Source organism: Crassostrea angulata, chromosome 4 (assembly GCF_025612915.1).
Source record: "Crassostrea angulata isolate pt1a10 chromosome 4, ASM2561291v2, whole genome shotgun sequence".
NCBI lineage: Eukaryota > Metazoa > Mollusca > Bivalvia > Ostreida > Ostreidae > Magallana > Magallana angulata.
In genome coordinates this window covers 5130337-5158264 of record NC_069114.1, presented here as the reverse complement: position 1 = coordinate 5158264, position 27928 = coordinate 5130337, and the positions used below count along the sequence as shown (strand labels likewise).

The 27928-nt window shown below is 30.8% G+C and overlaps 2 pseudogenes; both read right to left on the bottom strand.

Annotated features, from left to right (window-relative positions):
- LOC128180561 (uncharacterized) overlaps positions 1-18469 on the bottom strand; it is a 35516-nt pseudogene extending 17047 nt beyond the window's left edge.
- A 5413-nt stretch (positions 18470-23882) lies between these two features.
- Positions 23883-26012, bottom strand: LOC128179406 (short-chain collagen C4-like; annotated as a pseudogene).
- Between the last annotated feature and the right edge of the window lie 1916 nt (positions 26013-27928).

The window sequence follows — 27928 nt, the reverse complement described above, 5'->3', positions numbered from 1 at the left end:
ACGCAATATTTGTTCAGTAACAATTTAAAAATGTATTCAAGTCGGAATTTCCTTAATAATTTATCAAAACCATACTAATTTTTTAATCATTTTTCACAAAATAATGAATGATGTTAACACTAAAACATATATTGTATCAAACTAATCATGTTGACATTATTCTGTTCAAATGAAATTTATATCAAGATAAAAAAAATTGAGTTAAGGAGTCTTTAATCGTTTTTAAGCATTATTCTCCATAGTTGCATTTCATGCCATATGAATAAATGGAACCAACAGAAAATATACAAAATGACATAGATTTATTAATAAAAATATAATCTTAACTTTAAGTATTTAAGTAGTGCCAAAAATGGTCAAGTGAAAAACAAAACCCAGAACAAAATTCTTAAGTTCAGCTATACATGTACATCAAAATAAGTAGGGAGTTTTAAAAAGTTAACGTGCATTTAATATATAATGATTGAAGGTGAAGTAAAGCAATTCATCAGACATTGTCACTAAATAATGACTCTAAATATTATGTGGTCGTTTTCATACATGTGATAATCTCCGATCACCTTGTTCAACGGAAGGTCACACCGCTGTGGTTTAATATGGATGCAGCGAAGACGGCGATGTATTAAACACGGTGGTATTTAGAGAAAAAAGGGTTATTTAACCGCGGGGGGTGGGGGGTGGGGGGCTCAGTTAAATACGGGATCTGCGTTGACGGTACTGTAGGTCTCTTTTGTTTTGTTTGAGCTATTTGCATAATATAGTAAAAAATATCAAATGTTCTGCCAATAATAATTCATAGTTTAAATAATTTTTGTGTTTAGAACAAATTTTACTCATAACATGGAACTTTGTAACCATTTGACAACTCAAAACCTGAGTAAATGAAGTTCTTAAGTGCTGTATTTTGTATATGCATAGATGGTTATAAATTGCAAATGAAGAGTGCTTGGTGGTCATGTTCTTTTTTAAAACTATTTTAATATTCTAGAGAGGAAGAGTGCTTTATAAAAATTGAAGAAATTTTCAAATTATATAGCTATGTAATGCGGATTTTTTTCTTGTCTAAATATAATTAATAGCACAAAATCATATCTAAAAGTGTTAAGATAGATGGGCTGTTAAGTAAGTAATATTGGTTGCCCATCAATCTTATTGTAAAAACCTACAGTAAGAGGAAACTGACAACTCCGGTGTAATTTGTAAAATGGCATCTAGATTATAGGTATGCATTTTAATTTAAATAATTGTACTTAAGGTATATTTTTATGCATTCAGAGATATATTTACAGGTAAAATTGTTAATTTTTTTTGACTGCAATTTATGTAAAAAAAATCAGTTATGCCCCAACAAACAATTTACGCGATATAACATATTCATACACACCCCATATTCTTACCTACCGTATTGTGGATGTTTTTGTATCTAGAAAATGTAACACATATAAGAGGTCATTGTTTGTCTTTTCCTAATACACTAATATATAATTATTTAATGCTTCAGCAGTCAATAGACCCGAATATTTTTCCCGAGGTGCAGGGAACAGCTCAGTATGATCTATCATAAAATAGATCATACTGAGCTGTTCCTTGCACCAAGGGAAAAAATTCGGGTCTAACGACTGTTCAGGCATTAAATGATTGTTGTACATATATTACCTTATTCTGTTTTTATTATTTTGTGTTCACAATTATAAATTACAGAAGGTTTTTAAACCATCATGCATTCAGGTAATTGTTAATTAATACTAAGGTAACCTAAAAGATAAATTTTAAGAACAGTAATAAAATAAACATAAAGAGCTCGAACCACGAAGAGTCAAAATCGGCCTAATCTCCGAATTTTACGTTATTACCAGGAAACAATCTAAGGTCATTATACTTAGAAAAAATAAAAGTCTTTGTTTGGTTTGGCCCCTATCCCTGCTGATCGGCGCATGGAAAGAGCAGTTGTTTCATGTTAAATTACAAACGTTCAATGACGTGACTGACGTCACATTTATTACGACATGTCAGAGTTGTTTACGCATACATATCAATGGTACTACAACTAACATCAATATAACAATAACACTTCTGCACCAATTTCAACAAACTACAAACTATTCAACATGAATACTCATTGCATGCGGTATAATTAATAAATGCATCATTAAGATCATATACCCGTTTATCTTACGGATATCCAATGCATCACTTGAAAATGTCCATCTTTTCAAGAGAAACATATACTAGTTTGTGCGCACAATAACTTTTAAACAATAAATCTAGCGCATTGAAATAAAATTGTTACTATATGGGTAAATAATGCAATTACGTAAATAAGAATGTCATGGCTAAATATTATTCAATATTATTATCTGTTTTTTGCCATCAAATATGTTCACATTAGTTCATAAATTGGAAAAAAGAAGTTGCTGAAATAATTGAACATCTATTATGAGAAAACTGTGATACCACGTTACCAATACCAAGTATGTGCAAAAGTAAATTTTAAAGTGTTCATTCTTCTATGATGCTGTCCTCGATGTCAGATGCGTCTATTGGTTCTGGAAAGTTGGCTGCATCTTCAACATAGACCCCCCCCAGTTCCTAATCCCAATACTCAGAGTCCTGTATGTGTCTGGCATACCCGAGATACCACAGGACGGACGCAACGTGTGCAGACACACCGACCACTCCTGCCCCGGTCTTGCAAAGACAATACCATGCCGTAATCTGCATCAAAGGGAAAAACAATCAGTCAATAGGTTTTAAAACTCTTTGTGATTCTAATATTTTACTATCAAATAAACAGTTCACACCATACCTTAGCTTCGTCGTAGGATATCCACAAGACATGTGCTTTTGAAGACACATCTCTGCTCTGCATCGTTGTGGATCTTCTCTATGAACGAGGATGTCGTGGTTTCTGTCAAGGTGCTCTTGGGTGTAGCACCTTGAGAGTTTAAGCTGGTAGGAGCCACACGTCATCTCATGTAGCTGTTCCTCTGTCATGTTCAGGAAATCATCGATGGTTGAAGCATCTCTCCACATCGAGGATTTCCTATTGTGCAAGCTCTATGCTCCCACTTGCTCTTTCAGCCGATTTACCTGACGATTAAGGTGCAACATTTTAGCCGCCACTGCAACATCATCGTCAATGGCTATTTAGAAACAATCAACATAATTTAACTGATAAGTCACTTTATTACAATGGTGGAAAATTTCCTGTAAAAAACTCTATGCAGATTTGCTAAACCAGAAATTGTTCTCGGGTAGGGTGGGGTGGGGTGCTGGTGTACAAGGGGGAGGGGGCGGGTACATTGCCAATTCTGTTACATGCACTTTATTGTGTGAATAATAAGTCGGAATTTTTACAAGGCAATTCTAGTTCCGCGCCGCGCATAATGCATATCTTACCGTTATTTTAAATACCTGGTGATAGTGGAGGAAAGAATTTCTTAGAGATGGCGCATATACTTCTTATGTAGTCTCTAATGTAAGGGACTTGGTTTGTTGGGAGGACTTTGTCAAGATACTTCCTCCTCTTTATTCAGGCATTCGCCGACTCAACTACCCATCGAACCTTCAATTGAAACATAAAAAATATTACAATATAACTGTTTAATACTTATGATCATACATTTTAACAGTTTTAATTAAATATTTCTTTTATTAATAAACAATTCTCATGGATGTAAGAATCAAAATATACCAAAGCTGAATTATGATACTAGAATAATCTAATTAGAGCAGTTTTAAACATAAAAACTTTGTAACCAAACGACTAGCATTAGCATTATCTGTCGACAGTTGCTTATCCCCTCGTTTCATGAAGCATTGCATTTCTGATTATATCCCCATATCCTCCAGTAGACTTATTGCATCTTTAAAACCCCGGTCGACAACAAATATGTCATTTTTTGGCATCCAGTGTTTAATGTCTTCCAGGTTTGACTTTAGCATATGGTAAGGATGTTTGCATCATTGTTCTTAATGTCTGCGAGGTAGGGTCCAATCGCTGTTACAAAATGGCCTGTTGTCGTAACGACAACCATCGCTTTTACTAACAGTCTTCCTTGGTGGACACTGTACGAACGTCTCTGGAAATAGAAATTGTTACTTTTTGGGATATAGATATAAGTACCATCTAATACTAGAATCACCTGTGAATTCCCATTATCTCCAAACAAAGTCTGCGCTAGAGGTTTCGTATGCTTTTCAATTACCTCTTCACGTGATATATGCTGAAGACCCAAGTTCTGTGGAACAGAAGACGCAATGAGATACTTTCTTATAGATGCTATGGCTCGACGTAAACTAAATTTAGAAATATTGAAGATGGTTGAAAGTATTTAATTGGAAAGTCTAGATTTCAGTTTGAAAAAGAAAATGCCCTAAGATATTCGTGTGGTCCTAGCAGGTGTGTTTCTAACATCTTTCAAAGCTGACAGATTGCACAGATTTCATCGAAAGCGTCTTTGCATATTCCAGTCAGATTCAAATAATAATTATTTGTCAGGTTGGACGATGTTCCAAAATCAACTCTGCGATTTTCGTTTAGCTATGCAGCTATTCGATAACTTTTGATCAATTCAGTAATAGAAGTCCTGCTAAGGAGTGAGCTATTTACTGTCTTAATGCTATGCAACATTGACTTTAAATTCACCATTTTCCAAATGATTGGGACAACATCGACAACTCGCTTGTACAATAATCTCACAGTTCATAAACACATCAAATCTCGCGTTTGATGGTACCACCACCAGCTTTGGTCCCAGACGCTTACACAAAAAGCACTGTGCATGTCTTTTAGGGGTGGAGGAAATCGACAAGGAGATAGAAGGTGGACTTGGTAGAGCGCTGGATTTTGGACGTTTTAGCGTGGGGATATATCCATCGTCGTTTTCATCATTTTAAGCGACAACTTGAATTTTCTGTCATTCTGCACCATAGTATTTATGTCTTCATCTGTTGTACAATGTGTCTTTAGTATCTTTGACTGTAATTAGAAAGTTGTTCTGAAGGAAGTTTCATGTGTTGTTATTTTACGTTTCTCCCGTGGCTTTGTCCGTTTGTTACACAGCACACATGAAAAAAAAAACGTTGGTTCACCCATGGGAATTCTGTAAAGGAAAGTCATGAAGTTTCGGTCGCAAAGTATTGAATCTGACGACTATGCAAGAATTTCTTACTGAAAAAACATCATTTTGTTACTGAGAGTGTGTGTGTGAGCATCAACAATTGTCGTAATTACGCTGTTTAAGCCATAAATAAAACTGAAAGGCAGATATAATGGCAAAGAAAGCTAGCTTATACCTCATTTTTTTCAATAATGACAATGCTTTATGAACCAGAAAATTAAATACTGATAAATATGGATGTCATCATCTCGCAAATATTTAGAGGCCAGGTATGAAAAATAAATATATTATTATTATTCATCGATAAAAAATATCAAGTTTGACTTCAATCTTGAACAAAATTTTGGCTATGCAAAATCTAGTACATCATTTCGAGTTATCTCCCGTTGAGTAAACATTGACAATGGCGACACGGTGCCGAGTGTATGAATTCGAAAAAGCATCAACGAAAGATTGCATTATGCCTATAATAATGGGAATATTATATATTTTTATCGTATATCAAGCATCATTATATTAATTTGTGAAGTTTAACAACTTAATAAAAAAAATATCGGTCAGAACACGCAGTAAATGTAATATATAACGCTATATATAGGGCCTGTTATAAATGGAACGACCAGATTTCAACAGTATATTTTTATTCCCAATAAAACTGAGATATAAAGCAATCCAATACATTTTATTTACATATATTTGTAATAAAAGCCGTTACTTTATATAAAGCATAAGGGTTTCCCCTTTTTTATTTTATCGTTCTGAAGATTTTGACGCTGAAAGCAAAGTTAGATTTTCGACGTGGTCACACCACACCTATCGGACAAAATAAAAGTATGCAATATATATGCCTTTTTAAATGTAATTTAAAATGACATATACTTTATTTTGTTCGAAGGGTGTGGCCAACACGGAAACTTGAAGTAAAAACGAAAAAACTAATACTTTTTTAAAATGAAAAACAGCAACGAATGCGTGTTTAGACGTCTACAGAGTAATTGTGACGTCATACAATAATTTTTGTGTACTACAGATTTATTATCATTTTTCTCTTTAGCTTGTTTTATTTTTCATGGGAAATTTAGGCTGATTTTGACCTTTCGTGGCTTTAGCTCTTTATTAAGCTATCTTTTAATCTTGTAGCAATTTTACTTGTTCTAAAATTTGTTGCCGGTCCAATAGATAGCAGTCTATTGACCGGCAGTCCAATAGAACACAGTCTATTGACCGGCGGTCTAATAGATCGCAGTCTATTGACTGGCTGTTCAATAGATTACTTTCAAACCTAAATACATATAAAAAATAAACGAAAATATTTAATTTGTAATAAAACGGCAAAATCCCTTTGATTAGGTAATAATACTATTTACAATAATTCCACAAATATCAACGGTGTCCTTGGTTGCATTGCCTATCACGTGACACTAAAAGCACTGTTAAAGAGGGTCAATGTTTATTATGATGACTACAACCTTTTCAGCTGTAATCAAGTAAAAGATTAAACATTGTTTGTTTTATGTGTGCACTTCATTTTATATTCCTGTTGTTTTAGACCTAGGTCTAAAATACACGTCAGTATAATTGTATCAAGGGTATTCTTGTGTATAAACGAATCAAATAAAATATCATATCATGTTGACTTAACAGTTTATCTAAGACAAAAGAAGAAGAAAATAAGAAATCAGAAACTTTTGTGTATACATCTCAGTAAGTTTGCTATAAATACGTTGCTAAAATATTTCATTTTCGTATGCATTTTAAAAATATTCAATAAAAAACAAAAATTAAAAACCTATGGGTTAAAGGTATAGTGTCTATCATTTGCTTGTTTTGATATTACCTGTTAAAAGTAATCGTACTGTAAGTAAATTGTCCATGCAGTGATGCAATACACACTACTAATTATTGTCTTTTCTTAAATCTACGAAGTTTTCAAAATATCTATTTTTTTTTAGAAAAAAAGTAGTTCTCAACCATTAGCTGGACACTTACGTTATTTTATTTTATTTTTTTGCTTTTAGTTGGTTTAACTAAATCAGAACGTCGGCTAGTGCCAAATATGATGAGTCATACAAAGACACATTGACACGCCAAATCAAAAAAATAGGATGGGCAAACCGATTAATGTCATGAACTACTGTAAATTCCTAATTAAACGCGAGGAATTAATATCCGCGTAAAATCGCGAAAAGCCCATCTCGCGAATTTTAAAATCTCGTTTTTAATTTTCAGACATGTAAACTACATGAAACTATGATAAAATTTCGGCATTCGCGATTTTATGTTCTCGCGATTTGATGGAAAACCGTTGAATCGCGGAATTAAGTACTCGCGTAAAATAAGGAATCAACAGTATTCATATACATTCCCTATATAGTTGTAGCAACAATGCCTGGCCAAAAGATATTTTAATTTGATAATTTTTATTTTGAATCACCTTGGAATGTGAACATGTTTACCCATTAATTATTTAAAAAAATGTTTTTGATTTTTTTTTAAAAATGAATAACTTGTACTTATATTTTTAAAACACAGTACTATAAAAACATGGTAGCTCAAAATATACCTTAAATATACGACTGTTGGTTTTACTTTAATAAGAGTACTCAAATTTAGTTGAAATTTGCTTTAGTATAGCAATTATGATATCATATTACATAAAACAACGAACCCCGGTAGGAAACAAAGTCCAAAGATTCCATTTATTACGCCCAAAATCCTGAAAATTACAGCCTTTTGGTTTTCGGTTACGAGGTAGACCAGATGGTTACTTTTTGTTAATTAATTGATTTGTTAGTCTCCTTTTGTTAAAAAAACTGTTCGTTTAACTAAAATTTAAATATAATATTTCCGATTAGTATCAATTGTTGACTATCACATATCTTATAAGTCATATTAACACTTATGTGTTGTTTATGATGCAGTATTTTACCATTTCGTCACTCAAATACGATTTGAGCTAACCTGTTCTGTGTTAATGCCCAATACTATAATTTAACATTATGATGGCCTTATTAATTGGTTGAGGAAAGGCATATCTATATTCGAAGATTGTCAAAAAATGACATTTTTTTTTTTACAGCTGACGAATACCTTATACATTAAAAGTAGTCAGTGGATGCTCAAACTAAAATCGTAAAACAAATATCATAAAAATAATTAGAATTTAATTTCTTATTATACTTAGAATTAACAATAAATTACAATATCAGAAATTTTTAGAGTAGTTTTGTAGACCAATTAATATTAATCACATCCAATAATCAGTTATACCATGTTATAAATATTTGCAAAGTAGATACGACGGTCAATAAAAAAATGCAAAGACTTTTGCCATAGCTAATTTTTAAAGGTCATCTTATTACTTAATTTAGTAAACACAATTTAGCAATTTAACATTTTAAAATAAGAAAAAAATTATATATTCCTTTATTTCTAAGAATAATTTAGAATTTAATCCTGCAAAAATAAGGTCACGGCACACAGTTGAACTTTGTATTCTGTCAACAATTAACCATATAATGTTGAAAGTAATATCTCTATAAATTCTGCTTAAAACCAAATGATATTGAAACCTAAAATTAAAAATTGTATTAGTGTTCTATGTACTGAATAATGACGTGATATATAGATTTGTTGAACACATATCATATAGCTAAAAACATATAGTCCTCGTAAATAAATTATGTCATTTGAAAGGGCAAACGTTGAACTGCAAATAAAATCAAACTAAACAAAATAACAAAGATAGAAAAAAGTGACAACATTTTCAATAAGTTCACAATAAAGTCAAAATTTTTAAATATATCAGTATATTGTATTTAGTTATTGCAAGTAATCATTGTTAGCTTTATTCAGAAAATGCATACACGTATAACCACAAACCTCTTAATTTAGAAAAAAAAACTCTCCAGCAACTCTGATGAAATGTGCCGATTTGATATTTGTTCCATCAAAAAAATCAAGGCCCCAAATAAAACCCATATGTTTTTTCTGTTTGCTTGTCGTCATACTTAATATGATTTATTGAAAGATAGCCCCACAAACGAGCAATTTCTATTGAATAATAGAAATTACTAGACACACCATCATAATGATAACCCATGTTGTACTAAGTTCATACAAGTACTTTGTTTTAAGTTGGATTTCAAATTGCAAAGTTAAATTCCAAACACTGAAATGATTATCCTCTACTTGATAAGAAAGGAAAAAAAATATATTCAGTTAAATTGAATACGTTTATGGTGTCACTACAGTATTAAATTTTACTATATATTCTTACCAAAATTGCACAACTTTAGATACAGATTAAAAATTCAAATCGAACTTCTGGAAAAAATCCTCATGACATCTTTTTAAACAACGCTTCATTTACAATTGTATAGCAAAATACACACGTGCATCCAGCAAGGCGTGAGACTTTGTTTACCTCGAAGTTACACATGTGCTTGAAAATCAAGCTCGGGCCTTTTCACCCCCCTCCGGAAACAACACGCATCAAAAATTCAAATGACCTCGCATTATTACAAAAATGGGATAGTTAGACCTCTTACACATTGTTTTTCATCTCATAAACAAAATCAGCTCCTGTCCTGAATTCAAAACAAAATTCGGGAATTATTTTGGCTCAGCCATGTTTTGACATGAACCTTCAGTGAAATACTGTTATGACACCTTATGAACATTTATTTTAAAATGCATAAAAACATTAATTTATCTTACACTTATTTCTTTTTTCAAATTGTGTCTTTTCTTTATCAGGTCCATTTTTATTAAGACGATTTTTCGAGATGCTATCTGAAAAATATAAACAAATACAATTTTTAAATACTGGTTAATTGCCTCGTGCGTTGATATTTGAAAATGACAATATTTTAAAGTGTCAGTTAACAAAAACAACTGTGAAGCAACATTGACAACTGTATCACAAAAATTGTTTGATTGGATCAACCTGAATATACGTTGCTTTCCATTTCATTGTGCACGTTAAGCAGCAAGGCGTTGATTCCAGAACAATTCTTGGTTAAGCCACATGAAATATATGAACTGATAACATTACAAACGCGATGTAAAACACACACGTTATTTTCAAATTCATATGACATTGTTAACCAGAAAGGACACTCTTCCTCGCATGGGGGACAATTTAGGGATATGTTTAATTGTGTTTGGATGTAAATCAATGTTACTGTCAAAACTAGGTGTCACAATGAAACATTGTGAAACTCTCACTCAGTCAAATATAGTCACATATAAAACAAAAACGTTTATTACATTGACAAGTATAATCATAGTAGATATATATGCTTTAGGATACCATACACGTGTACATTGAACTTATAATTTTAATTGATACTTTTCCTCTAATTTGAGAAACCCTTAATTTTAGAAAGAGAACATGTAATAAACATTGAACTGTTTTGTCTTGAAAATATGTCTACCAATTCCCAATAACGTTTACATCGGAACACCGAATAAAACAAATACAGCAGTATAAATTTTTTGTTTTTATTTCTCTAGTGAACAAACAGCGCAGACAAATTCTCTTCCCTCGACATAAGGTGGGCACTTTAGGGAGCCACATCTTGCCTCCACCATATAGAACACGTAACCGTTATTGTCAGTATGACCGCCTTGTAAGCTCTCTGGGTCACTATCGACACACTCATATGTTGTTCCAGCATTATGAACATGGTACCCTGCCATTAGGTAGCCGTGGTATTCCAGCTTCCATCCGTTATCACACGTTTTTCTTCCTTAAATATTTTAAGTGGCACAAAAATAAGCTTGCTCATATATTATATTATGCGTGTAACTTAACACCAAATATAATAACATTTTTCCAAAAGTATATACATGTATGATATTTTATAAATGTATTGACGACGACGTGTTATCAATTATGAAAAGAATACACTCTTATGCGTACCTGGAAACATCTTGACAACAGATCTGCTACGTACCAAACAGACAGCACAAGGAACATCGTGATCACCTACACTATGCCACTTTCCGAAAAATCCATGAGTTTCGTATTCCGCTCCATAGATGTAAGCTTTGTTTCCATCTGTTCCATCTCTGTAGTTTCCCCATTCTGGATTCCTCGGTAAACAAAGAACATCAACTGCTGCCCCAGTATGGGTAAAATGTGATCCTCCAACATATCCTATAAAACATTTATGTTTAGAACTCTTTGTACTTAATATCTTTTTGATCTTAATAAATTGCAAACAAAAAATTGTGGGTAAGATAACTTGTAAAAAGGATAAAAAAAAATATTTGATTTTTAAAAAAAAATACATGACTCTTAAGGATAGAGTATGATAGAATTTGTGAAATATTACAAAGGACGGTTATGAATTTTTTTGTATCGTATAAACCTCTGGTCCTGCTGCTATTTTTTACTTTAAGAAACTACATCAATGACATAATTTAAAAATTTAAAGTATGACTAAGAGCACGTTTTTGAAAGTGAGCAAAACAAAAAAAAATCAATCAAGTAAATTGTTGGTATGTTTTTCTTCTTTTTTCGGCTTTGCACAAAACAAAGAATATAATTCTTAAATGGAGTTTAACAAAGAGTTATTTTACTGTTCATTTTTTAATTTTCAAATCAATTTACCTGAAAGAACCAATTCTGGACTGCTAGGACAGTTTTTTCTACCCCACCGAGTGTAAACGGCGCTACTGTTTGATTTGTCTAGGAAAAAATAGTAAAATGATTATAAACCATTTTTATATATATAATATACCGTATTTTTTATTCGACATACATTTGGTGTCTTTTAGCTTCTGCTCAATGTTTTCTTTGAACTCTTTCATTGATTTCTCGATGACCTCGGTAAAACTTTTGAATTCCCGCTTCAAAGCTTCTACTTGGTATGCCCCTAGAGCAGACGACAGTTGTCCTGTCAGGTAACCTTGTAACATGTCTTTACAACTTTCGGTAGTTGTCTCAGCTTGATTAGCAGCAACGATCATCAGAAACAGAATGAATTCCATCACCTATGAAACATTAATAAATTGATCAAATTTAAAGTAAGGTTATTGCAACAATACTTTTAGTCAAGAATTTTTTCCAGTATTGTATTCAATTTTTTTTAAACTTTTGAAAGTTGTTATCTTTGTGAAATATAATATAAGTGTTGTCTTTACCTCAATAAAACCAATGCCCGACGGTAGTTCATTAAGAAGGATGATGTCTTCCAAATATTTATTTACACTATTGGTTTTTTTTTTATATATTTGATATATAAATATGCTGACATAAAACTTGAATGTTAAGGTATGTTTTAACATCATTCTAAAAAACGTTTTGCATAGTATTGTGGAGAAATGACAAACAGTCACCCGAGTATATCAACATCATCTTATTTAATCCTACTTATATCAACTTCACCATACTTACGTCGGCTCGATATATATATATTCCAGTGAATTGAAATAAAAGATACCACAGAGTCTGCGTCATCTGTTTCATATTTGGATATTTTAGTGGAAATGGACATTGATTGTAACACAACAACAAAACTTTATGATAAACGCCATGACTTTTTTTTCTATTGTCAACTTTCCTTACTTATGTAGCAATATACCTTCATCACCTGCATATAGTATTTTTGTCTCTCATTTAATTCGATAGGCAAGGGCATGCTCTTCGTACGAACAGTTTCTAAGGCGAGGCAAACCAATGACAAACAAGTTGATAAAACAGGACTATCAACAGTCTCGTTTGAAGTCATCTTATCGTAAGTTATATGGTCGATACAAAGACCTTGTCAGCAAATACAATCTTACACTGGGTCGCATGCTGACTGAAGTTTTTCATACTTACTGTTAGACCATAATTAATCACCCTTATTGCCTACGGACTTTTCCGTTTTTTGCCGATTACGACAAAGAGCACACGGCGAGTGTGACCGGTCAGCAGAGGATGCTCACACCATTTAGGCATTTGATCCTGCCTCTACTGGTACTGTACCAGTTATCGGCTAAGAACAGTTATCGGCTAAACTGAGAGTTCGGGTTTATAGCACGCGACAATCCAAGATTTTTTAATTCAGTCGTCTTTTTCGAATAAAGAAAAGTAAGTTTGCCTGAAAACTTCCTTGAATATGTTTTTTTACATGAGCTTAAACGATCATTGTTTACCGCTGATTTTACATCTTTGCACTTTCAGCAGTGGGGGAAGTGACGTAATAAGTTAAAAATAGAATATTACCTCTTTGTGATACGTTATTATATCCCTTCTTTGATTTGACATATAAAATCAATACATTTAACATGTATAAACAAAAGGAATTCACGAATTTCCGATAAATTCGTATCGCAATTGAACGCCTGATTGCACAATTATGTATTGAATAGTATACGATTTGGTATATTACCGTATGATAATAAACGAATTATTTTATGAGATTTGTTTATAATGTATCATGACCCCGAATACTTCAGTCTGACCTAGCAAAGGGGCATAATTCAAGCTACATTTAGCAGAGTATAAAATCAACATGAACACGGATTTTTACTATGTTATTATCACGAAGCCGATAACTGGTACAGTAAATCGTAAAATCTCAGCAAATTCGGGGCGTGCTTAAAAGCACAAAACAAGATGTTTTGGGTTCTAAATAATGATTTAAACTAACAGATGGATAAATAAGGAGTTCACAATTCAAAGTATGAAAAGTTTTATTCCAATATATCAAGAAATAAGGAAACACGAAAAGAAAACGTTAAATTTTAGCCGATAACTGGTACAGTGCCAGTAGGGTTTTCCAGAGCTCCGTGATTGCTCTGCTATTGAGTGAATACCGAATTTTCCCATGATCTTCTCCGTTGTTCATGATCACGATATTTTCCCCAAATTACGACATTTTTCCCGATAATGACATTAGGCGCACGGCGGGTGTGACCGGTCATCAGAGGATGATTACCCCTCCTAGCCACCTGATGCTACTTTTATTTTTTTAGGTCCGTGTGCTGTGCTTTGAATTTGTATTTCGTTTTGTGGATTTTTGAGATGATTGACGGTTTGTTATTGTCATTTTTTCATTGTAGAGCTCTATCAAATACAATTTATTTTTTATCATTATATAAACATGAATGATAAGTGGTTTTCGTCATAAGTCGGTTGGAAATATTGAATATCAAAATTGAAGAAATTTTACATCAATCGGAATAAATATATGGTGGGTTTTGTTTATTGATTACTGAAAGGATTTGATATTTTTTTTAGTATCGTGATTTAGACAAATATTGAATATTTGAATGTTATCACCATTTAAAATAGAAATATCAAAATAAAAAGAAAACAAAAAGAACCCTGTAAATTAAACTGGAAAAGGAACGGGTTAATAAGTTGAATTGGTTAAAGTAAATGATAGTTTGTACATCGAGCAAAAAGTTACATACTAAAAAACATATCATGATGCTCTAGATGATGTTCAGTTTGGTGATGTCATTTAATCTATACATGTCATCAGGGTAAAATGAATTCAATTTATGCATCCAAAACTTTTCCTTGTTTTTTTCTCTCCGCATCTTCCAATTTGGGTTGTGATCAATAACCAAAGCCATCATGAAAGTTTATGGGGTTGTATTATTGTAAAGATCCCTTCTTGAGCGTACAACAAAAGCACAATTTAAACATATGCAAATATGTTTTCCATTAAGTGTTCTTCCTCTATTTCTGAAGCCAACCGATTGTGAGCTCTTCAGAAACTTGGGCTGTGATCGACAACGATCTAGTTCTAACTAGTTCATCGCTTGTTCGAAACTTTCAGCAACATACACATATCATGAGCTATACAAAGTTATTAATATGATGGTGTTGGCTCAAAATTTCCTATAACAGGAAATGTCTATTTCTTCTATCTAACCTACTGATTAACATGAACAATAATTTTATTGGCACTTTTACTTAATACTCTTTATTATGCAATAATAGTTTAAAAGAAAGATGTTAATATAGACATTGACATGCTATCTTTGATGAAGAAAGTGATCTTGTAGAAAAAAGACACATAACGCAAGGTACATGTACAATTTATACAATGTCTACAACGCTCGTTACCTCTATGCTACAGGAATCACAAAAAATACGCAAGCATTTTATTGTTATAGGTATCCACTCCGAAATGTTGTTGTATCAAGAATTTCTTGTAAAATATAACAATGAAATCAGATGTAAAAAAAACCCTCAAAACAAAAAAAATAATGAAGGGTCAGTATTCATACCTAAGAGTTATACACAATTGAATTTGACTTTTTTGCACCTAAAATATAAATTCAGCCTGATTAGAATTTGTTGTCAGTATTTCTAATGAAGCGAACTTATCTCTTATTTCTTCTTTAAATTTCTTTACTTTTTATTATGCATAATGGTCACACTGAATAAAAGGATTACTAAAACAATTTGAACGAAGCTGCATAACATTTTTTGTGACATCTTTGTACTTAAAGTTACAATTTGATAAAATCATTTTGAATATCAAGAATTTTATAAGATTAATCCAGTTTACCTAGATATGTATTCTGTATCATTTTGACCTAATCAAACATGGAGTCAGTGATGTCAAATTTTAGATATCGGGCTTCAAAGAAAAATTCTTGCAAAAGGATCATGTGCCGAAACTGTTGCCTGCAGCACCTTTTTGTACGATGAATTATATCTAATCTACAAAAAATTTGATAGTTTTCAAACAAGAGTATATAAATATGATTTTTTAAAAATTGTTTCAATAGTTTGAACACATTATTACTATGAGGGAATCTTCATTATCGTTGTTTTATAAGACCCCAACACAGCGGGAATTCGCCATGGTTTGTGACATTTTGTTGTATATTAATAAAGATGAAAAAATAAGCGGGCTTTAGTACAATAGAGGGATCAATACATTGAACAGATCTGAGTCGACACTGTTTTACATATGACAACATTTTCCAGTCAACAATCAAAGTACTGAGTATACTGATGGGAGTAATATTTTTTTCTGGTTATTTTCATCCTTTCCTTTTTTTTAGTTACCAAAATGACATTTTTGTTAAATACTAGTAAAGAACTCGCAACATTATCTTTAACAATCATAACCTATCGTATCGGGTATCAATCGTATCAAAATTTAAACATCGGAAACAATTTTAGTAATTTTTATGGATTTTCGTCCAGTGTACGCTCCAGTGACACTTTCTTTGATGCAGGTTTGGACCTTGCTTATAAATTTTCATGTAGTATTCCCATGCGGAAAAGTAAATTGCATTTGCTACAAACAACGTCAATTTCTGTAACCGTTTTTCCAATGATTGAACCAAATATCTCTCTACATGTATCATTTCTTTTGCCTTTTAATGTCCTTCGATTTCTACAACTGTTATGTTTACTACATACAACGCAACGAAATAATTTTGGCATGGTTAACACTCTCAGAGCAAGACAAATCTCATGCAAGCTAATACAGTGTCCTTAAAAGTATCGGTATATAGATCGATAGTATATTTACTTAAAGAAAAACGCCGAACAGAATAAGTTTATACTAATTAAATAACATTAATTAAAAGTGATAAATATATTAAATGCTAATGTAAACGAGGCCAAAATTGCTATTATATTAGCTGACGAAGTAGCGTGGACCACCAGTACCCGAGTGATAAGAATGTAGACCACATGACATGCGTCAAAAAAAAATCATTAGAACAGGTGAGTAAAGTTATGAAAGGTCATGCGAGTACACTCAAAGTGAACAACAACCGTGTACAATTGGAGAGGCCATTAAATTTTTGAATGTTTTACTTACTGGTATCCAGCGCATTGACGTACATCTTTTTTTCACATATAGGTAAATTTTAATAAAATAGAGCAACTAGCCAAAGTAGAAAAATGTACCCCCTTGCGCTCATATATTTTTAAGATTTTATAAAGGTGGGCGGGGCTAAAAATAAATGGGAATTGGAAGTAATCAGTGAACCCCTACCTAAAATTTAGTATTATACATGTATCTTATATCTGGTCTTCTTATTTTCGATAAAAGTGGGATTTCATAAGGGTACATATATACATGTATGTCATAAAATATGTTTATTCAAACACAAGTTCAAAATTGGATATTTATTTTTTGTCATTCTATCGAGGGGACGCAGGGCATATGATCCATTGACTTACAAAATTCTGACATTGTCTATATAATTGCATGATTTTATGCTACAAGTCTATCATCCAGTCAAGATATAATTTTATACATCTCACACAGAACCTATGGAATATGTTTTAAAACTATCAAATGTTCAAAATGTTAAATATAGAATAGTGTACAATGTTTAATATATTATTCATGTATGTCTATATATAAATTCTAATTTATTTTGATATAGATATATTTTGCAATGGTGCGCAATCAGTACCCTTGTAATTTCAACAGATGTTTGAAGGCCCGATTTCCGAAAACTACATAAATGTTGTTAATCAGAAACTACATCTTTCTTACCTCATCTTTAGAAGACTAGTGTACGCAATCCGAATTGTTTTTAACAAAATAGTTTTGTAAATGACCGATGAGAATGTAAGTACGAGATCCTTTTTAATGAATAATCAGCTATCCATGATGTCCAAAAGCCTGCACTTTAATTTATCATGGGAAATGGTTTATAAAGTGAATATTGAAATCATTTAAAACTGACATGTGATTTTGAAGATTTTCCTCCTTAAAAAGCGGGCTATGAGAATCATTTGTATTGCCAAATGCAGAATTAAATCCTCTTAGTTCTTCTAAAATACAATTTGTATAATGAGCCTTACAAACAAAGACAATATTGTTACTTGCTTTGTCAGCGGGAGACATTATTCAAAGATCTACTAGAAATATGGATATGCAAAACGCTAAATGTATTGCACAAATCAACAAAACGAAAGAAAAAACAAACAAACAAATTCCCTCGTAATAACTTTAAGAGCACTTGATCATTTAAAAACAAAGTACATGCTTCAAGTAATTTACAGTTAAAGAAACAACGATTGTCGTCATCGTATGGTGTATGTGACAGTAGAAAAAGGGCACACAGTTTTAAATAAATGAACGAGTACTCGACTATCGCTCGACAAAAGGCTCCAATTAATCGACTGAGCCAACCGAGTAAAATTGACATCCCTAAACTTATTTTCTTAGCTCTTACACCGTGATAATCAATAATATTCAAGTTATAAAGGGATATTTGTGTTTTGAAAATCTATGCAAAGCAATCAATTCACATCGATAATCATCAATTAAAAACGGATGTCTGGGTTAAAAATGTATCATTTGTATCGTCTTAGCTCATTAGAAATAGTTCCCTACCTCCATAACAAGTGTATATTTTGTCGTCTTAAACTCTTAATGAATTGTTCATCAATCAATCTCTGAAAATGAAAACTCTACAATAAATTATTTTAGCTTTCAAATTGTTTCTAAACTGTACCTTGAACTGTTCCTCAAATCTCTTTAAGTCCAAATGGTTTTTGTTTTCCAGCCGTGATCTACAATCTATAACACTGCATTAGGAATGTCGCAGTTTCTACCTTTTGCTTTGTTTATAAAGTATTACATAAATTCAACAGCTGCGATGACACTTTAAAGCGCTCACAGGCTTTAATGTTTATGCAAGTCCATGTTTTTTTCTTCAAAACTTTGAAATAATGAGCTGTCAAATTATACCACATTTTGTTTGTATGTTTTATGAATAAATCAACCTGGATACCAAAAAGTAATACAACATTTTACTGCTGCTCCCTGAGATTAACTCAACAACTAGCTTATGGTCTTTAAAACATAAAATAGTATAATAAATGAAGTAAACATGTATTAACATTCAATCAATGTATCTTTTAATTTTTCTTATTCTTTTTTATTATGCCTCGAAATCATATTGATTGGCAAAACAAGATGTAGCCTGTCATATACTTTATCTACAATTTGATATTGCAGACATTTCATCTAACCTGAATTGTTCATTTAGATATGTTACATATCTGTCTCAATATTCAAAGATATGTAATACAGTACTAAGTAACCCTAAAAGAGATGGGCAAAGCGAATCCCTGTTTAAGTGTCCAGATTTGTTTTAATTTATCTGTTATTTGCCCTAAATGTGTTGTTGATTAAATTTCATACAGTTGTTGAAATTACATGTAAATGTAATAAATATGTCACTGTCATCCAAACGTATATATAAAACAATAGAACGTGACGCATACAGTTTTTAATGTCGTTTTTGATTCATTCATCTGTTTAACGATATGATTAAACAAAAAGATTGATTTTGATTCAAAATTTTGCTTTATAATAATCCTGTGTCTTATTGCTTAATACATAAAAGTGTTTTATTTTAGGCGATATTTGGACAATTAGAATATGATAGAATGAGTTCATCAAGATATATGTGAATGCCTTGTTCACACACTAATGCTCTCTGTTTACTGTTTAAAAGTACTCCCTAGATATTAAGAAGCGCAATTGAAGGTTTCATTTTTATTTTGATGATTGTGTTGTTCACGTTTATCCTGAAAACAAATTATTGTCCATCATTTAATTTATCATAAACTGTTGTTTACTGTGGATAAATGTTACGTGTGCATGAATATATCACTGCGTGAGTGATTGATGAAAAATCAGAATCGTTTGAACGTATCACCGAATTAAAAAAAAAACAGTACACATTCATATCCCAAGTTCGATCCATAAAGTCTGACCTTAACAGCGGAGCCTTTTAATTTAAATCATCACTTTAGTTTGTCTGCACTTTCATAAGCAAATATATAATTCTTTTATTGATTTTTTTTTTTTTTGCATTTTACCACTTTAAACATTCCATAATCACAATAAAGCTTAAACCCAAAACAAAAGATTTTTTAAACTTTGCCTAAGGTTTCCATCCTCGGCCTTAGCATGCACTTATTTGCAAATCAGACAAAAACGTCAATTGCCGTTAAAGGAACATAAACACGATTTGAGTAATTCTGATTTTCCTTTTTTAATGTTTAGAATAGTTAACATGAATTTTTCTGATACGATGTATTTCGTCAAACTTTGATGTCGTTAGTTGATAAACGGTGGATAAACAGAATGCAATGTTTGGTCACTTTTTTCATCTTTTTTTCACATGATTACTCTTTTTGTCTACATATGTGTTATATTGGTTAATGTATCCAACAGTAACCTTTTCGTCTCTTACTGTAAATTATCTATGAACAAAATGAAATAGTTGATATGTTCTAATTCTAAGATAGATAAGGCATTTTATAACAGTGCGTAGATTTTTAAAGAATACAACATTTTAAATTACAAATTAATCTTTAAAACTCGTTGGTAACTTGACCTCAAATTTTGTCAAGTATACAATTAAGCATCTTTTTAAAATATTTATGTACAGGCAGCGATCTCATTTATTGTCTTTATGATTAGGAAAGTTAGTAACTATGTATGTAAGTAAATTTAAGTATATTTTTTATTATTGTGACACGTGTTTCAAAAACAAATACATGAATGCTTGAAATTGAATATTAAATTAGAAATGTTTGTGTATATATATATATATATATATATATATATATATATATATATATATATATATATATATATATATATATATATATATATAATATATATATATATATATATATATATATATATATATATATATATATATATATATATATATATATATATATATATATATATATATATATATATATATATTCTTTGCTCTTACACCGTGATAATCAATAATATTCAAGTTATAAAGGGATATTTGTGTTTTGAAAATCTATGCAAAGCAATCAATTCACATCGATAATCATCAATTAAAAACGGATGTCTGGGTTAAAAATGTATCATTTGTATCGTCTTAGCTCATTAGAAATAGTTCCTTACCTCCATAACAAGTGTATATTTTGTCGTCTTAAACTCTTAATGAATTGTTCATCAATCAATCTCTGAAAATGAAAACTCTACAATAAATTGTTTTAGCTTTCAAATTGTTTCTAAACTGTACCTTGAACTGTTCCTTAAATCTCTTTAAGTCCAAATGGTTTTTGTTTTCCAGCCGTGATCTACAATCTATAACACTGCATTAGGAATGTCGCAGTTTCTACCTTTTGCTTTGTTTATAAAGTATTACATAAATTCAACAGCTGCGATGACACTTTAAAGCGCTCACAGGCTTTAATGTTTATGCAAGTCCATGTTTTTTTCTTCAAAACTTTGAAATAATGAGCTGTCAAATTATACCACATTTTGTTTGTATGTTTTATGAATAAATCAACCTGGATACCAAAAAGTAATACAACATTTTACTGCTGCTCCCTGAGATTAACTCAACAACTAGCTTATGGTCTTTAAAACATAAAATAGTATAATAAATGAAGTAAACATGTATTAACATTCAATCAATGTATCTTTTAATTTTTCTTATTCTTTTTTATTATGCCTCGAAATCATATTGATTGGCAAAACAAGAGGTAGCCTGTCATATACTTTATCTACAATTTGATATTGCAGACATTTCATCTAACCTGAATTGTTCATTTAGATATGTTACATATCTGTCTCAATATTCAAAGATATGTAATACAGTACTAAGTAACCCTAAAAGAGATGGGCAAAGCGAACCCCTGTTTAAGTGTCCAGATTTGTTTTAATTTATCTGTTATTTGCCCTAAATGTGTTGTTGATTAAATTTCATACAGTTGTTGAAATTACATGTAAATGTAATAAATATGTCACTGTCATCCAAACGTATATATAAAACAGTAGAACGTGACGCATACAGTTTTTAATGTCGTTTTTGATTCATTCATCTGTTTAACGATATGATTAAACAAAAAGATTGATTTTGATTCAAAATTTTGCTTTATAATAATCCTGTGTCTTATTGCTTAATACATAAAAGTGTTTTATTTTAGGCGATATTTGGACAATTAGAATATGATAGAATGAGTTCATCAAGATATATGTGAATGCCTTGTTCACACACTAATGCTCTCTGTTTACTGTTTAAAAGTACTCCCTAGATATTAAGAAGCGCAATTGAAGGTTTCATTTTTATTTTGATGATTGTGTTGTTCACGTTTATCCTGAAAACAAATTATTGTCCATCATTTAATTTATCATAAACTGTTGTTTACTGTGGATAAATGTTACGTGTGCATGAATATATCACTGCGTGAGTGATTGATGAAAAATCAGAATCGTTTGAACGTATCACCGAATTAAAAAAAAAACAGTACACATTCATATCCCAAGTTCGATCCATAAAGTCCGATCTTAACAGCGGAGCCTTTTAATTTAAATCATCACTTTAGTTTGTCTGCACTTTCATAAGCAAATATATAATTCTTTTATTGATTTTTTTTTTTCATTTTACCACTTTAAACATTCCATAATCACAAAAAAGCTTAAACCCAAAACAAAAGATTTTTTAAACTTTGCCTAAGGTTTCCATCCTCGGCCTTAGCATGCACTTATTTGCAAATCAGACAAAAACGTCAATTGCCGTTAAAGGAACATAAACACGATTTGAGTAATTCTGATTTTCCTTTTTTAATGTTTAGAATAGTTAACATGAATTTTTCTGATACGATGTATTTCGTCAAACTTTGATGTCGTTAGTTGATAAACGGTGGATAAACAGAATGCAATGTTTGGTCACTTTTTTCATCTTTTTTTCACATGATTACTCTTTTTGTCTACATATGTGTTATATTGGTTAATGTGTCCAACAGTAACCTTTTCGTCTCTTACTGTAAATTATCTATGAACAAAATGAAATAGTTGATATGTTCTAATTCTAAGATAGATAAGGCATTTTATAACAGTGCGTAGATTTTTAAAGAATACAACATCTTAAATTACAAATTAATCTTTAAAACTCGTTGGTAACTTGACCTCAAATTTTGTCAAGTATACAATTAAGCATCTTTTTAAAATATTTATGTACAGGCAGCGATCTCATTTATTGTCTTTATGATTAAGAAAGTTAGTAACTATGTATGTAAGTAAATTTAAGTATATTTTTTATTATTGTGACACGTGTTTCAAAAACAAATACATGAATGCTTGAAATTGAATATTAAATTAGAAATGTGTATATATATATATATATATATATATATATATATATATATATATATATATATATATATATATATATATATATATATATATATACAATTATTTATTCATTAATAATACGTAAGAAAAATCAAATGTTTATTTAAACATTCTTTTTTATGGAGATCGATTAAAAGAATGGATATTACACTTCTTAAACATATGTCTAGAAAAAAACTGGATCTATGTAAGCTATAAGAAAACTGGTAAAAATTAAAATTAAAACGCTGTATATCGATCATAGAATGTTTCCTTAATCAGGAATAATTACAATACGGGAAAAAGTATTACGTTTATACATTCCTTAAATCAATACGTTACGCCTAAAAATAAGCAACCTTTAAATTCATATCTGATTCCAAAATGATTGCAAAGAAAAGCAATAACCTGTGTATAAATAAAGCAACATTTGTGGTTATAAATGAAAATGAATCAGATATTTATTTGGTCATGGATTACGCATCCAACAGCCAACAATAAATTTAATATGACTGTTTCATCAGTTTGCCACTATAGTTCGAAAAGAAAATCTTTTTGTCGGCCAATATTAAAACATAAGATTGTTCTTATAAAGACAGAAATCCGTATTAATTTTGACTCAAGAATAACAAATACATCCGTATAGTAACGCTTAACTGTTTTTTTTTTATTTTTCCAGGGAACAGACAGCACAAACAATCTCTCTTCCTTCAACATACGGTAGACACTTCAATGAACCACATCTTGCCTCCACCATATAGAGCAGGTAACCGTTGCTGTTGATGTTACCACCTCCATATAAACTCTCTGGGTCGTTATCGATGCAAGTATATGATGTCTCAGCTGCGTGACCATGGTAACCAGCCATTAGGTAACCATGATACTCTAACTTCCAACCTTCTTTGCACACTTTTGTAGCTACAAAGGTTCGAATGATTTACAAAAACACAACACTTTTTTGTTAATATTCGTTTTTCGTTTTTAATTATTATTTGAAAAAAAAATCAAGATCATTGCGACTGATTGCCGTACTTATTGTAAAGAAGAAATAGAAACAATACAACATGTATTTTTGGTGCACTAACGTTTACCGTAGTGGAACAATCATAGTATGTGTATATATAGGAAAGCATGGAAGAAAGTTGGTTTCGATGCTATCAATATACGGTTTGGAGAAAATTCTCCAAATGTAGAAAATAAACCTGTGAACTTACATGTAATGATTTTATATACAAAAAAATTCATATTTATTTGTCTGAAGCAGAATAACATTCCAAACTTTGTTGAGATATTACGTCATTTGAGTTTGAAATAGAATTTACAAATATGCATGTTCAAAAATTTTAACTTAGGGAATTTGAAAAATGCTGGTGGACCGATGGAACAATTTTTTTGTTTATACTTGCGTAGCTATATTATAAAGAAGTGGAATTAGCTATTAATATTATTATTTAATGTATTTTTTTTTCTTTATGTTTTTTTTTAAATTAATTTGATATACAACCTCGGGTCAATTTACTTTTGTTTTGAAAAAATGCGTGAATGAAAGTAATATGGAAAGAAGATGATTAAAACTATCTAAAAAATTGAAATATATTAATATATGTTAATAGAAATTTTGTATATTTAAATTTGAAATATGTAAATAAAAAAAAATATTCGTTTTTCAAAATTTATAAATTTTTTACTTGAAATAAATCCATAAGTTACATTGCTACTTATTACTAACTATTATGGTTGATTCTTTAAACGCGAAGAAGTAGATTTTTAACTCTTACCTGGAAACATCTTTACTACGGATCTGTTACGAACCAAACACACAGCACACAAGACGTCATGATCATGAAGTTTGAGCCACTTGCCACTTAGATCACTTGTCTCGTATTCTGCTCCGTAGATGTAAGCTTTTGATCAGTCAGTCCCATCCCTGTAGTAGTTTCCCCATTCTGGTTTTCTTGGTAAACAAAGAGGTTCCACTGCTGCCCCAGTATGAGTATATTGAGATCCTCCAACAAATCCTATGAAACAATTCTGTTTTTTAAAATCTTTTTCAGTATGAATAAGTGTTTTAAATTGAAAAAAAATGAACAAGTATTGTTTGTATGTTTTTCTTCCACTTTATTCAGCTTTGCAAAAAATACAGTTAAAATTTATAAATTGGATTTTTTTAAACATTTGTTTTACAGTTTATTTCTTAAACTTCAAATTGCAGTTTTTACTACCCCATCGTGTGTAAACAGCGCTACTGTTTGATGTGTCTGGAAAAATATTTAAGTAAAATAATTGGGAAATAATTTTTCCTCATTGTATTCCACATTTTTTTTTTGAAATACCTTTGATGTTTTTCAGTTTTGTCTCAACGTTTTATTTATTGATTTCTCATTGATTTCTCAATGACGTCAGTAAAACCTTTGAACTCTCGTCTAAAAGCTTCTACTTGGTATGTGCCTAAAGCCGATGATAGTTGTCCTGTTAGATAACCCTGTAACATTTCTTTACACTGCCCGGTATTTGTCTTAGCTTGTGCAGCAGCAACGATCATCAGAAACAGTATGAATTTCATCATCTATGATACATGAATAACTATATAATCGATTTTAGACTAAGGTTTACTAAACAATAGTTTTGAGTAAGCAGTCTTTCAGTGATGGTAAGTTGTTTTTTATCAAAGTTCGTAAAGTGTTAATAGTGTAAAATGATAAATTATCGTTGGCTTTACCTCATTCAAAAGCAATGTCCAACGGAAGTTTAAGAAATCAAATGAGGAGAGTGACATTTTCAAATACTTATACACACTATTGTTCTTGTGATGTCATATGATCTGGCGCGATATGATCAAAACACGGCATTAAAACGATATTTGATATCTAAGTATAACATTGACTATAAGTCACTTTTGTTTAATAGAACACAAATCTATATTTTTTATATTGGATATACAAATGTATTGATATAAAACTTGAAGATTAAAGTATACTTTAAGATCGATGTTAGAAAATATTTTACATAGAATCGTAAAGAAACGACAAACATACATCAAAGTATACCAACTGAATCCTACTTATCTATCAAATACGATTAATACCTGATAGTCAATCAATATAAATTACAAGTAACTTTTATCATAAGTCGGTTGGAAATATTTAATGTCCAAAATCAAGATATTTTACATTGATCATAGTTAAATAGATAAATGTAGATATATCTATCGTGTGTGATTTTTTTTTATCGATTACTGATAGGATATAAATATTGTTTATAGTATCATAACTTAAATTAATATTGACTACCAGAATACTAAATGGTGGGAAATGTATATTTATACACACAATGTACAAGGAAACTGCAACATTTTATTTATTTCTATTTTATTGTCTATTTGTTTTGTATTCACTGTATAGAAAAGTACATATTTAAGCATATTTGACATTAACATTCAAGAAGATAAACGTTACATTTATCAGAATCCCTTTTTAATATATACATATTCTGAATAGATTGATTAAGCATCTACGTTTATGAAGGCACACATTGTGGTTGATGATCATGCATAAGTTAGATATGGCTGGTAATACTTCAATATATACTTTTTTGAAAGTGAAAACAGTCATGTGTTATCAGTAAAATTGATCCGACATACCTTAAAATATCGCTAATAAGTATAAATGTTATGAAATCAGTTTCAAAATGATATGTTTCAATTAAAGTGAAGTGCGTTGTTTTTGAGGACGATGTCAGTTAAGGAGATTTTGAAGGAGTGGATTTATTTCAGCCACCCATGGATCCTGCATGTTAGATGATTTGGCATGTGTGCTACATGCAAGATAGATGATAATGGGAAACCAGCAGTCGTTTGTTACTGATCGTTTTCCGATTTTTCTACATTACAACAGTTTTCAATTAATAATGAAAACATATCGATACATATTATCATAGTAAAATAAAATATAATCAAGTAATTTCGTAATTTTACACAAATAGCAAATCAGCAAGTCTTCTGCTTTAAACAAAACTAGGGCAGTTTTATTATATGAAAAAATGTATTGATTGCAATCGCTGTAATGGTTCATAATAGATGGACACAATAAGTGCGTACGATTGTATTGTCTATTACAAATATATTCAATACCAATTTAAATAGTTATTTGCTTAAGAAAAAGGAATTGCAGTCAGCGAAGTAGAAGCAAGCTTCACTATTCGCAATTATTTGAATTTAAGGAAAGTAAGTGCCAAGTTCTTATTCACAAATGTCAAATATTGGTAAAAGCTTAATTCCATTTGCAATTAAATTTGCTACTGGAGTAAAATAAAAAAAAAACCACAAACACATTTCTCCACATTAAAGTGTTACATGATGTCAGATTTCACTGGAATTAAAGAAACTATATGATATTAAGAACCTAATGCTGTTGGAACCAGGAAGACAAAGATGACATTTACTATGAAGAAAGAACTATTTGAACGTTGTTAGTTTGCTTTAGTATCCTGCAGGAAGATTGAACATACAATGGGAGGAGTTTGAGTCTTTTATCAAGACAGAATGTGTTCTTTGAGAGAAGTTACTTGAGTAATTGAATTTTCAGAATTGATAGTGTACTCCCTAATCAATTTAAAAATGTGTTGTAATTTAACCATGACTTTTAACTTTTAACACATTCATTAGCAACTGATTTGAACTCGAATAGATATTTG